Here is a 13,503-nt window from a genome sequence, read left to right on the forward strand (position 1 = left end):
ACCATGGTGATTTTTTTTCAACATTTTTGCTTTGATCATGATACAGTTGAGTACAAAATATCTCGAGGCATATCGGCTATCTTGTCACCGAGTGTACCATGGCTTAGTTAAAAATCTTTAAAGCCTATATTTCATTAAATTAATAATAAAAATATATTATAATAAGGAAAATAAAACTGACAGATCACCTCCATCGCTTACATCGAAAAAAATACTTGATCCGAGATTTATTCATCGCCATATTTATACTTTGTTTCCTTCCTTTAATGAATTTCTGTCGTAATTTATCACGAGCCAACTTTCTTCATTTTAACTTTGAATTTGGTGATGGGGGTTTTAATTTTCATTTTGTTCTCAAAGTGACCGAGGTTCCGTGGATAATATTTACACCTTTGGAAACGCCGGATGCCTAAATTGCAAAACATTTATTTCTATCTTAGAAAGGGAGAAAAAACCTATCACGAATTAAACGTATTCATACGCATTATTAATTCGTATAATAATTAATTAATATTAGTAAATGTAGTCGTTTCTAAAAGAACTTTTAACATATTATGTGTTTTTAAGAGAATTGTTTTTATGTAAGAAAACCATCAACCAAAGGATTTAGATACTTGATAATAAGTGTGGTAACATGTTAAATACGACAGTTAAATGCAAATTTATGTATCGATGGCTCCTAAGTAAACTACGGTATTTGAAAAATTTGCGTGATATTTTAAGTTAATTTTATAATTATTATAAAAGTTTGTTAGGGTGTTCGGATGTTTGTTAGAAGTAAATGCAGAAAGCGATGAACGGCCTCAACGCAGGCAGAATCGCGAGCAATACCTAATGGAAATGAAAAGGTCGTTGTTCCACAATTTAAGCCTGCCACGAAATTTACAAGTTTATTACTAGGCAATACGGCCGTGCTAAATGTTACTATGATATTTTATTAGATTCTTATCTAAATGAAATGTGGCGAATTGGTGATTTTTGAAATTATGTACATGGAAAAGTCCAAATATAAATAGGAAATATTTTTATTATGGATTAGCTTGAGTTTTATTATCGAAATTAATGTAATTTTATTTTTGTGTCGCACCTATTTTATTTAATAAAACTGTTTTCTAGAAGATCTGCAAAGAAACCACAACACCGAGGGCTGTGTGTAAGTTCATGTGCCGAGATGCTCACTTATCATCAGTTAATCCTACACAATCAGATATCTTCAGTGAGGAAAATAAATGATCTCTTGGCGGGTGACATGTTTTTGGGCATCTCTTTTCTTACCATCAGGTGCACTGAAACCATTTTGTCGTGCCTATGATGAAAACAAAATTTAACAAACTAATTGATAGAGCGAGTGAATGAGAAAAATATAATACAAGCCTAACAAATTATTCAGCGTAAAATTGTTAAAGAAATCCTTTTCCATCTGCCACAAAACTTAAATAAGAAAGCACGTAACTGATCCTTGCGAAGTAATTTGTACATTCCCATTTGCGTGCCAAAGACATGCCAACGGAAACTTGTCGCTAGAATGTTTGTACAAAGCGGAGTGCGGTGTCCGAAATTCAAAGGAGACGCAACTTCTTAATGCGGCGGAGACTTCGCAAACAAAGTTACGGCAAACATTTAGTCCCTCCGCTTTGATCCGCCTGTAGGACATATTTTGTTATTTAGCGCACATTTACAAAATTACAACTTAATTTAAGCTGAAAGCGGGGCATATAGATATTGAGGTGAATTCCACAAAGAATGACGTTTTAATTTCTATAGAAGTATAGATCTAAGCTGAACCGTAGTAATAGGATCAACGATAGCCAAAATATTGTGATAGTTATTTTTTTTTAAACACACATCTATTTTAATTGCAACCGTAAAATTAATAATTAAAAAAAATGTGAAATAAACAACACCAGCCTATCAGACATTCCTCAAATAAAACATTGCCAGACGAAAAAAATAATCGAGAATATTTGAAATTGGAATAATCCTCGCGCGCCTGACTCATTCCACACCGCAACAATTAAAAAACGCAAATAGAATTAAAAGCCGAGCGTTTGTTCGGCGAGGGATACTCGTCTACGGATCGGACAAAGGTACCAACACCAACAGCCACGTTGATTAAAACTGAAGCCTGCATGCGAATACTCGTGTACCGACCGACTGCCGGTAGGGTTGCTAGGGCTAATTGGAATATAATTAAATATACTTATAATGGCATAAAGTAAGATAAAAAAATATATACAACTGTAATATTTGAGCATTAGACTACAACTCTGCCTTGTATAAATGCCAACCTATGCTGCGATGTATGTTTGTTTTAAAAGTTGCACTTTAGGGAACAGGGAATTGAAATCCACGTGGATTCAAAATATTGATTTAATAGAATTGAATACCTAGTGAAATGTTTAAGAAAAACTATTTAGCCTGAAAATTTTGTCAAGAATACTCTATGTAAAAGTTATTACAATTTTCATCTTATAAATTTAATTTCAACCTAATTTTGATTTACAAATGACAGCATAATGTTATTTATGTAGTAAGATTCGAAAAAGGAACGAATATTGAAGTTAAAAAACAATATTTGATTGAAAATTAACGAACTCGCCAACCCCGACTATTCGGCATATTTTGTAATAACAGCTCGCGTGTGTATCGAAACAATGCTCGCTCCGATACCGATCGCGCCGGTGAAAGATGCTGCCGACCAATCCGCGCGCCGCACCGCCCTGCTCGGCAAGTATTCCGAAAAGCCGGCTACAAACGGATCGAGAACAATGCTATGCGAATTTATTCGGATCCAATTAAAATGATGAGTGGAATTTTTAATACGGTCCGGTACTTTCAAGTATTCCGATATATTGGTTTTCGCGTGTGGGGTGAATACAGGGAACGGATTAACCGGGTTAGCGAGGTTGCGGGAATTTTTAAAGTGTATAACGGATCAATACTTCTATAAGATGTTCGCCTAATCGTAAAGACGCACAGAGTAACAAGTGACATCACGCAGAATGTATAATTATCGCTTGCTTTATAGGTAAAGGATCATGAGGAAACCTGCATACCTGACAAGTTTTCTGTAAGAATATTGAAAGTATCTGAAGTCTGCCATTTGCGCTAGGTTAGTTGGACAAGACCTAAACCCCCTCAGTAGTAGAGGGAGGCATGTGCCCAGCAGTGAGACTGTGTGTAATACAGAGCTCATATTATTATAAAATAATTTCTATCAAATTCTAAGGGAGGTAGTTGCCACGTTTGCTCTAATTTGCAGGTTCATACTACGCTTATAAACTAAACAACATCAACATGGCATAGCTGGTAAACCTATAAGCCGGGAGCATTAAATTTTATGTCAACAATTAGGTAAGTTAGTTAGCTGGCACTCCGGCATCGACTTAGTCTAATGGGCTGCTAGTGGAGAGACTGGAGAGGGAGGGATTCCAACCTAATGCACTTAGATGTCGTTACACAGTTCAAATAATAATGTTCATTAATCTGCTCTACAACTGTTACAGGAGAAAATGGTAAATGTTTATTTTATGGCTGTTGTTATTTGTGTTTTTTATAACCGTATTAGATAGTGATAATGATTTGTGTTTAGGTATAATAGCAACAGTAAGTTTAAAATTATTAAATTGTAACTACTTTTTCAATGTTATTGTTTAGACGCACACCTCAGTATCGGAGCAACGCATTTGTAATAAACATTTCATGATAAGTTTAGGAGTATTGGAATTCCATTCGTATTATAACTAGTAACTAAGTACACGACCATATTCCTCATCATATACCGGTTATAAATATAGTTTTTCCAAAAGCATACAAGATAGAGTAAAACTAAAGCTTCATTTTCACAAAAAGAACAACAAAAACTTCACGTTGTGACCACGTAAAATGTATCCTACATATTCCCACGTCAAACGCACCGCGTCTGGTACAGCTCGCGAGCGCGCGCAGAGTTCGACCCGACAGCAGACAGCTCTCGACTCGCTGCGATGCTCTTTTTGTCGTACGTGATTTTTACATCAAAAACCTATGGAGTTGCGTAGGCAGTTATGTCGGGTATCGGTATTGTAGAGTTAGAGGATTTTAAGGACGGCTGTATCATACCTCCAATTAAAAATGTATCCTTTAGCCTGCGACATGTTTAAATCTATGGAATTCGGGAACTTTCTGTCTGCTATTGAACATTTTAATTATTTGATGACGTGACATTCATAATCGTCCTCGCAAAACTTAGTAGGGCTTATCGCTTATAGAACATTCAGGTGAAGTTTGTCATTCGTTGAGTTATTAGCATTTTAAAGGAACCAACGTGAGTTATAACATTTCATTATGAGTAATGTAGAGTAGCCGTGACCACCACCAGATAATGGCATGGACTTTTTTGGCAATTATATTACAGCACATGCCGTTCATGCATTTTAAACTCAATTTGGCAGTATGAATAGGGATGCCGTAGTTTAATAAAGAATAATTCAATATGCAAACCAATATATTATAGGCCCAGAGCAACATCAAATACAAAATAATAATCCAAAAATAAAATTAAACAACAAATACACACCAAATCTGTTCGAAACAATTTTAAACGAAATATAAAATGATTTTTATAAAATTTAATTACATTTTGAAGGGAGGAAAATTGTAGCGAAACGCGCTGTCACCGACAAGCGAGCAATTTGAGAGTAAACATTGAAACTTCGGCGGGCACGTCAATATCGAGTAGAGGCCAAACTATTTGTCCTGGATTTTAGTGGGCGTTCGGAGGAGGGCGGGGAGGTGAGGATGTGTATCAGTTAATTTGTTTCGATGTTTATCTATCGCGTGGCGGACGGAAGTCGGAAATTGAGCGTCGTCTGGCAGTCAGCACTCGGCGCAGACGCGGCCTGTCCGGAAGAACGTTTTATTTGGAAAAAGCTGGACGGAATATCGTCTAATAGATTGACAAACAGATATGGCGGTTTTTACACAATTTTTCTGGGTTTTTCCACCCCTGTGAAGTGGTGGATTATCATTAGTCTGTTCATATAACACTGGGATTTACCAAGAACACGTGTAATGTATAATAGTAAAAGTAAATATTATTATACAATCGTAATACACAAGCTTTCGATAACTGTATAGTAAGCGGGTACATTCAGCGCGGCACTCAACTGTTGCTCCGTTCCCAGTGAGTGCGCTCCACTGGGCCCTCTGTCCCTCCCGGCCCTCCCTCGCGACGGATTTGTCTGAACGGGATTTAACATCTGTTATAAGTGTCTGCGCTCGGATTACTATTTCATTATGTTATCTTAACATTCATCTCTATTCGTTTTCTATGATCATGAAAATCAGGAGACAAAATTGCAGGTTCACCTTATGTCTAGGCATGATATTAAAATGTTCACCCTGAAGGGTTATGAGCACATTATGAGCCTATATTCATGTCATCTATAGTCTATCATAAAAAGAAACCCAGCTCTTGAACTTAGGATCTAAATACTACTGCCTTCCACTAGTTTGTGACGCAAGCCTTAACCAAAAAAATCTGTCTTTTCACAAACTTCGATTGATTTACGGTCACAGAAAATGAACCTGTATCGAAATACGTGAATACAGCAGAAGTTGTGCACAAAGGCTCCAACGCGCCAACAATAACCGTCATCCATCACACGAGTTGGCCGCTCGCCCGCTGCAATACTTCTAACTCAACCTGAGCTTATTTAGTGTTACCGGTGGTATTAAATTATGACGGTACCCTAAATAAGTTATGATAGATGTGAGTGGTGACTTTGGATGCAGTTATGAGAAAATGTAATCAACCGTTTGAAGCCCGTGTTAAAGTCATAGTGTAGAGTCAGTTCTGCTGTTGAATATAGATACATACATAGTCTCATATCTCTATCCCATAGGAGTAGGCAGAGACTATGGATAACTACTGCACGATTCTAGCATACTTCTCCCTCTTCTTTCACCTTCATCAATCTCTTCATGCTTTCTCGTCGGTTCAGGGTACTTTTGACCTGGCCTTTACTGAGAATGTCAGATATCTGATATTCGAAGGTTTGTTGCGGTCAACCTCTACCGGCTCTTCCACCCTCATTGAATTTGAGACTGATAATGATATTGCTGAAATCTCAATAAAAATTCCCCCTTTCTTCATAAAGGTCGGTCACGCGACTACATACAATTACGTAACTGCCTTCATTAAACGCTTACGGTTAGGTAACCTAATGTACGATGGATGTACTAGTCACCCTCTACCACCAGTAACACTACAGCGACAAAATCACCGAACATCCGTTTCCCAAACCGTCTCTACTTTTAACGAGAGGTGATTAATTTCGTCGAATTCAACAATGGGACACCGCAATGAAATGGTTGAGTCTATAACAGCGGCCAGAGGGTCGTATGGGGGTAGGAGGGGGGCGGGAGGGGGTGCACGTCAGCACAATGTTTAATTAAATACATCGCGCGTCCGACCGCTATCACGGGCCATAATTCAATCTTGCGAATCGGAAATTAGAGCAAAACGACGAAATATAACGACTATTCATTAGACACCATTTGATAATATGAATCCCTCCTAGCTGAATTTCGACCACGGCGGCCAATGTTAACGAAGATTGGCCGGGCATGCAGGAGATATTATAGTGGACGAGTGTGTGCGCAATACATAGGTGCGCTCTCTGTTCCTTCACTCTCATAGACTGGAGAGACATCAATACGATATGACGGGAGAGAAATCAGACGCAGGGCCAACGGCTTTACGTGTTTTCCGAGGCATGAACACTGTGCAGTCTATACTGACACTTTGTGTACCCTGTAGCTTGAATGGACTGCCATGATTGGGTTTGTATCACTCCTAGGAAACTTAATTATGTCGGAGTAGCTTACTGAAAGGTCGATATTTGTACAATTCCTCTATTATAGGGGTGTTTATAACACGACCGGCCTTGCTACACAAGTGTAATAAAAACGCGCGTTGTTGCGCAACATTATTTAACATGTTGCACGTTATTGCCTAATGAATACTGGGCTTAATGAACATCGCTGGCCTACATCGGCACGGGGGCGGAAGCGGCGGACGGTGGCGGACAGCGGCGGAATGCGGCGGAGCGGGCGGCGAGCGGCACTCTATTCTCTATTCAATGGCGTTCCATCAGCCTTCAATAGCAGTTCACTACAATACACATTTGTTGCTAGTCTTCATATTGTTAGGAAAATGTATTGAAGATACGCCATTGTTGCAGTTTGGTACAAAACGCATAGGGACTGTCAGTGGATCATACAAGCTGGTCGTGACTTAACATCTTATGTCTCCGGGTAAGAGACGCAGTAGTTCTAATCATTGCATTATATAGCTAAAAGTTTATAAATATGTTTATACCTAATATAGATATATTATAATTAAGCTTAAATAAATAAAATCCTAACGTAAATATCATCTGATTGTCTCGGTGGCGTAGTTATATTACAGTACGACTGCAGCGCCGAGGTCTCGGGTGAGATCCCCGGGTCCGACGGTGACATTGGGTTTTTCTACTCAGTATCAGCCCATAGTCTGGAATTTGTGCCCAATATGGCGATAGGCTCGCCTTGTATAGCATCATGAGACGAAATACGTACGGAAAACTAAGTTCACCAGTTGCGCCTCTGCCTACCCCTTCCGGGATAAGGAATATATTTTTTCATCTTAAGTATTAACACGACAATACTTTCTAAATCCGGATCAATAGACAATCCCTGCAATTAAAGTAAGCGGTGTTTCAATTAAACTAATAAAAAGTTTAATGCCCAGCCCGATGGCAGCTATCAAACGAAGGATCAACAATTGCCGCGTAATGCCAACTCGGACAAGTTTAATGTTTCCAAACATTTGGGCCAAACGTTGGCGCCAAACTGATCCTCTCAAATCCTTCCACGCACCAACGAGCCTTATTACTGTAATGAGCAAGCGAAAATGAACGTTATTACAACGTGCTTAGTGTCAGAAAAGTAAACTTGGTTGTAGTTCGAAGTGAGAATTGCGGAACCTTCTGTTCTCTGTTAGACAATTGGTGACATCGCTTATCGCTGTTAAGCGGTTGTAGACTGTGGGAATTAATGTACTCTTTTATGGTTAGTGACTAATTACAAATTAGAAAATTGAAGTGTCATGTGTGATATGTATGTTTAGACAACACATTTATTTCTAATAGTTTATTAGTATTTTTAAACTTTACTGACGGAGTGGCGTAGTTGCATTACGGTACGACTACAGTGCTGGGGTCTCAGGTTCGATCCTGGGTCAGGCAAATTTATATTGGGTTTTTCTACTCAGCATCAGCCCGGAGTCTGGAACTTGTGTGATATGGAGATAAACTTGCCCCCTATTGCACCATGACGAAAAATACACAGAACACGGAAAGTGGGTGCAACAGTTACGCCTCTGCTTACCCTTTTTAGGATAAAAGGTATGCGTGTGTATGTACATTTATAATTAGGACAGTTGGAGGAACGAGAATGTCCTTTTTTTGTAACCTAAGGGAAGGTTATTACACTGAGATAAAAAGTAACAGTAATAAACCCAAATAAACCCAAACCCACACAAAATATAACAAGAAATAACTTCTTACATCAGTTTCCCGACGGACAAGTAGCTCAATAACTCAGATATTATCAAAGGCGACTCCAACCACAATAAGCCGGGGCGCAAGTTGGAGCTCCGGCACCGAGCCGACAAAGAGACCGCGACTCGGGAGGCGGGAGGTAATCTCGGTATTTCGTAAACTAGTGGAGCTTCGCGGCATCGATCTAGCTCCATTAGGGCACCTTATACCTTATTAGTTTCGCGCGGACGATCGGCTTCTACTATTTGCTTTCGTTGGAACGTGTGAAGTTTTGTGCAATCATAAGCTTTACACACCATTCAGTCTATACATATCACACATAAATCGTATTATACGTAGTCGTCAACCAAAAATAGATCATTTTGTTTCTGATTATAAACAACTTTTTCCACATACACATCACCGGAATTACAAAACTGTAACAGCAGACGTTTGGCACGCAATACAATTTGCTTGTTAACAAGTACATTGCTGACTGCATAGACACAGCGGTGATTTACCCCGACGAATCCACATACGAGAGACTCATTTAAATGTTAATATTTCAACCAATACCGTTGCGTGTAAAGCCTCGCCATCCGTAGCGTTTAATCACTCCCCGTGAGCACCTAACGTGAGCTAAAACCTAAAATAGATGACACAGATGTCCCAGATGTGTGTAATCTCGAGGCCTGTCGCGTGTCCTCTAATCTCCCAGTGACAAATGTACGAGCCGCAAGTCGCTCTCACACCTGTACTGTAGGATTATCTGCGAAGGGTTACAGGGTAGCGGCAGGGGAGGGGAGGCGACCGAGAGGAGGTCTCGACGATTTATACTAATGGCGATGCATATCTGACTGTTCTCTTACGTATGTTTTACTTAGCGCTTCGAAAACGATCGCAACTCGCGATATCAATGTTTTGGGAAGTTAGGCCTCCGAGTTAACTTCTATTGTTAGAAGATAAATGTTTCCTAAGTTGTTTCTTTTGGATAAAATAACTTGTACAAGACTTGTTTCTTGTAGTTTTTGTTGGACATTTATAGCTGTAAAGTATTACTCGTGAAATAAAGAAGCCGCAACAAGGTCGCAAACAGCCGGCCCGCTGGGAGCTAGGGTTGCAAACTTTGTTATCAAAGAAATAGCGCACATACCGTCGCTGTAGGTGGAGAACTAAATAACTCAACATTTCTAGTCTCGAGATAAACGCGATTAACTGTTTCTTTTTCGTTATTTTTAAGCATTACTAAAAAACTATAAATAATTTTAATGTCGGTATTTTTATATATCTTGGGTCTTAATATCTATTATATAATGCATTAACAAAAAAAAAAATTGACCTGAAGAATAAAAATATAAAAAAATAAAAACTTCTTATTTAATTCTGCCACAACTATGTTTTGTAAGTTTGCTGAAATAAACAAAATAACTCGTATAGTTATTTAGTTTTGCCACACTAGAAACCATATGGTAAAGTAATTATAAGGTTAAATAATTACAATTATAGAGTTTATTAAAGTGAATACCATTAGGATTTTCAATGTTTAAATTAAACAAATCAAGTTGTTTAGTTCTACACACTTGATTAATTTTGTTTACAAACAATAGACTCGAGGAAGAATTAAACAACTCATTTTATTAAATTACTTTACTATTGAACAGATTATAAGTCGCAGTTTATTGATTTTATTTTTTAATTATTTACTTTTTCTACAACAAAATATATATTATTTGAATGTATTTATTTCTCCACTTTTAACATAAAAAAAGCTATAATTTCGAAACGGGATAAGATAATGAAATGCTTGTTAGGCCAAAATATGCGGCATGTTTTGGGCAACACAAAAGTGATGAAAGTCCAAAATGGCCAAAATCCGAGTTATTTAGTTCTCCACCTACAACGACGATATTTTGTCGTTAATCTTGAAATGTGAGGGATTGAAACATTGCAGAGATTAACCGATACGACGGAGTAATCCGATCAGTCTGTTAGAAAGCTGTGTACGGATTTTCTTGTGTTAAAAATCTTTTTAACACGAGATATTCGTAATGGATTTCTTCTATATATATTCAGATAAAAAGGTGTATATTTTTAAAAAGCTTTACAAAATAATCCGTTTCTAGAATCGTTATACCTTATCCTACTTCTTATTGTTATAAATGTAAAAGTTTGTAAAGGAGGCCGGTAGAGACAGTTCGCAGGAAGTCACCGGATGTTGGCATGCTTTAAATAGATTGGACTGGAAATGTTTAGGGGAAATGGTCCCCCTGAACATATTATGGATGTTTAGAACTTTGTAATAACGATCATTGTACGGTTTATGAAAAGCTTGTTTTAATTACTCGTTGATCGATATTCGTTATAATATTTTGAGACGTAATGTATGTTGCACTGTAACTCCTTGCCATACGGGATAAAAATATTCTTCACAAATAATATAAAGTGTCGACCCTAGTGACGTCACCGTGACACGACACATTTCAACAGCCCGAGGCACGCTAGATATTCGTTTAAAGCCGACAATTTTTCACTCGGCTAACTAAAGGCCGGCACAAAGGCTGAAGGGGCGGCGGAGGGCGGTGGGGCGGTTGCGAGAGGAACCCTTTGTCTCACTGACAGCGTGTTAAATGAGTGTCCGAGACGGTCGACGGGTTTACACTTTACGCGTCTCAGCGGCACCTTTTTTACGTGACATCACGGCCGAGGTCTTCAGTTAAGACTGGAGGTCTGGGTGAGCCACGGGTCTCTAATTTTATTTAGTCACCAATGGCTCTATATTTCTTCTGGTCGACTGTTTACTTATTCAGAATGTTAAGATTTGTCGTTTTTTTTTTTAATTAGCAGCTTTCATGTCCACTTAAAGACTTTTAAAGGGATCGTGGATTCGATTATTAGTCCTTTTTTGGACTCACATTTTAATATAATAGCGTAAAGAGGGACATTAACATACCCAACTATTGAAGCGTATCGTTATTAATTGTATAATGAAGTCGCTTAAAAATTCGACGACGAATATATCAAACTAACATTTTGACATAACAAAATAATAGTAAAACTTTAGTAATGAAGTTAACCGCAAAAATAATTAAGGTTAATGCTGCAACCGAGTCCGTTAATGGAACAGTTAATCGCGCTATTAGCAACGTAACCGCGGCGGTAGGCAGCGGTTATAATTTCACCAAACTTTTCATTTCAAGGTTTAAGCTTCCGTTGGACATTTGTATAATATTAAATAAAAAAAAATGCTCTCCTAACTGTCGGATAGGAATGTTGCGATACATTGAATCTAATGGCAAAGACCGAGTAGTCCCAAATTATATCGACAAATCAGGTAGTTAACGTTCATTGATGGCTAACGTACTGGATGTAGACGGCTCCAAGACGACTCGCTGAAATGGGCCTTAATAATATTTCACGACGCGCCCAAAAATATCCAGACCTATGCCATTAACTTTTGGAAATAAAAAAGACAAACAAATTTTTAATTCGTTCAAAAGAAAATTAAAATTCATCAAGAAGAAAACGAGGAAAGTTTGTGAAACTTGTATTGTTGGAACAGCGCCGAGTCGGACAAGTTGGCTGGAGTAGGGAGACCAGATGGGCAAACAATACTTCACTGTGGAGCTGCGGCAGCAGCCGCGGGGTGAACGCATCCGCTTGATACAAACGTCCGACTTATTTACCAAATGGCGCCATTTAAATGCATTGTGTAATTTAGACTTTACAACGATTTGCCGCGGCTCTGCGTGATACTGTGGGTATTGTACGATAAATGAGACAGTGATATACATTAGGACGATACAAGCTAAGCGAAAACATCATTTTTACATATGCTTAAAGTAAACAAGGTGTCTGATGTTTTTTATTACAGCTGATGGCGAGCTAGCCAACAAGCGCTAGCTCAAGAGACAAGACTCTCCTAAACCCAAGTCGTCATTGCCCTTGACCATTTACGATAGATACTATAAAATAGAGCTCTTTATTGGGATTTCGTCGTCATATTTATCTTTATTTCCAGACGTATACTAATTAACCGTTAAGAAAATGTCCCATTTATACTTTAAAGTCCCGAAGTGGGTTAACGATATTTTACGTGAATGTTTATGGGCGCCTATGACCACATGCAGTCAGATGAACCACATCCATATTTGGCACCTTTTCTTTAAATAAAACTACGACAACCTATAAAGCAAGAATAAGTAGGGGTCAAAGGAAAGACGACTTTACATCATACAATGTCATCAGAATCAGCTTTGTTAGTACAGTCGTAAAATTTAACAGACAAACTCTATTTCACTATATCCATAGTACGTAACGTCCGCTTCAAATATTCAGTATTTGAATGAGGCACTTAAACATCCTATGCCCGCTATAAATTAAATTATATTAACATTATTTGTAGTTCTACATAAAAATGCTCAAAATAGCCTAAATAAAAACGGATTCAGTATTTTAATTCAATTTACAATTTATTACAATAAAAAATATCTCATTTGAATAATAACATGTACCCTATTAATGTAACTGACATCATTTTATTTTTTAGGTTTTCTAGTCACGATCATGTTTTTTTACGACGTCTACGGTTTACTTCTACGATTACAACATTTGGAACAACAAAATATTAAAAATCTTATATAAGCTGAAGAGTCTTGCCGAAATCGATCTACAAAAATATAAACATAATGTATATACTCTATAGACAACACAGTGTCGATAGGAACGTTAGAGTTTGGTGTCTAGAAATAATTTTACGGTCCGCGGGTCTGTAGTTTACGACCCTCCGGCTGGGGACCTAGGTCCTTCTTTATTAAATCTAACACATTTTGTAACATTTTATTGCGCAGTAAATCGACACTTGATGGAGGCTCGAAATCTTATATTTTAATTTATTTTCTGTTACAAATGCCGGTCTACTAAAGCAGACAGTAACTTGTAA

The 13,503-nt window shown here is 37.9% G+C and overlaps 1 protein-coding gene across 1 annotated transcript in view; it reads right to left on the minus strand.

Moving 5' to 3' along the window:
- The window catches only part of LOC115450026 (syntaxin-binding protein 5-like), a 222,544-nt gene that overhangs the window by 68,999 nt on the left and 140,042 nt on the right, over positions 1 to 13,503 (minus strand).

Source organism: Manduca sexta, chromosome 19 (genome assembly GCF_014839805.1).
Source record: "Manduca sexta isolate Smith_Timp_Sample1 chromosome 19, JHU_Msex_v1.0, whole genome shotgun sequence".
Lineage (NCBI taxonomy): Eukaryota > Metazoa > Arthropoda > Insecta > Lepidoptera > Sphingidae > Manduca > Manduca sexta.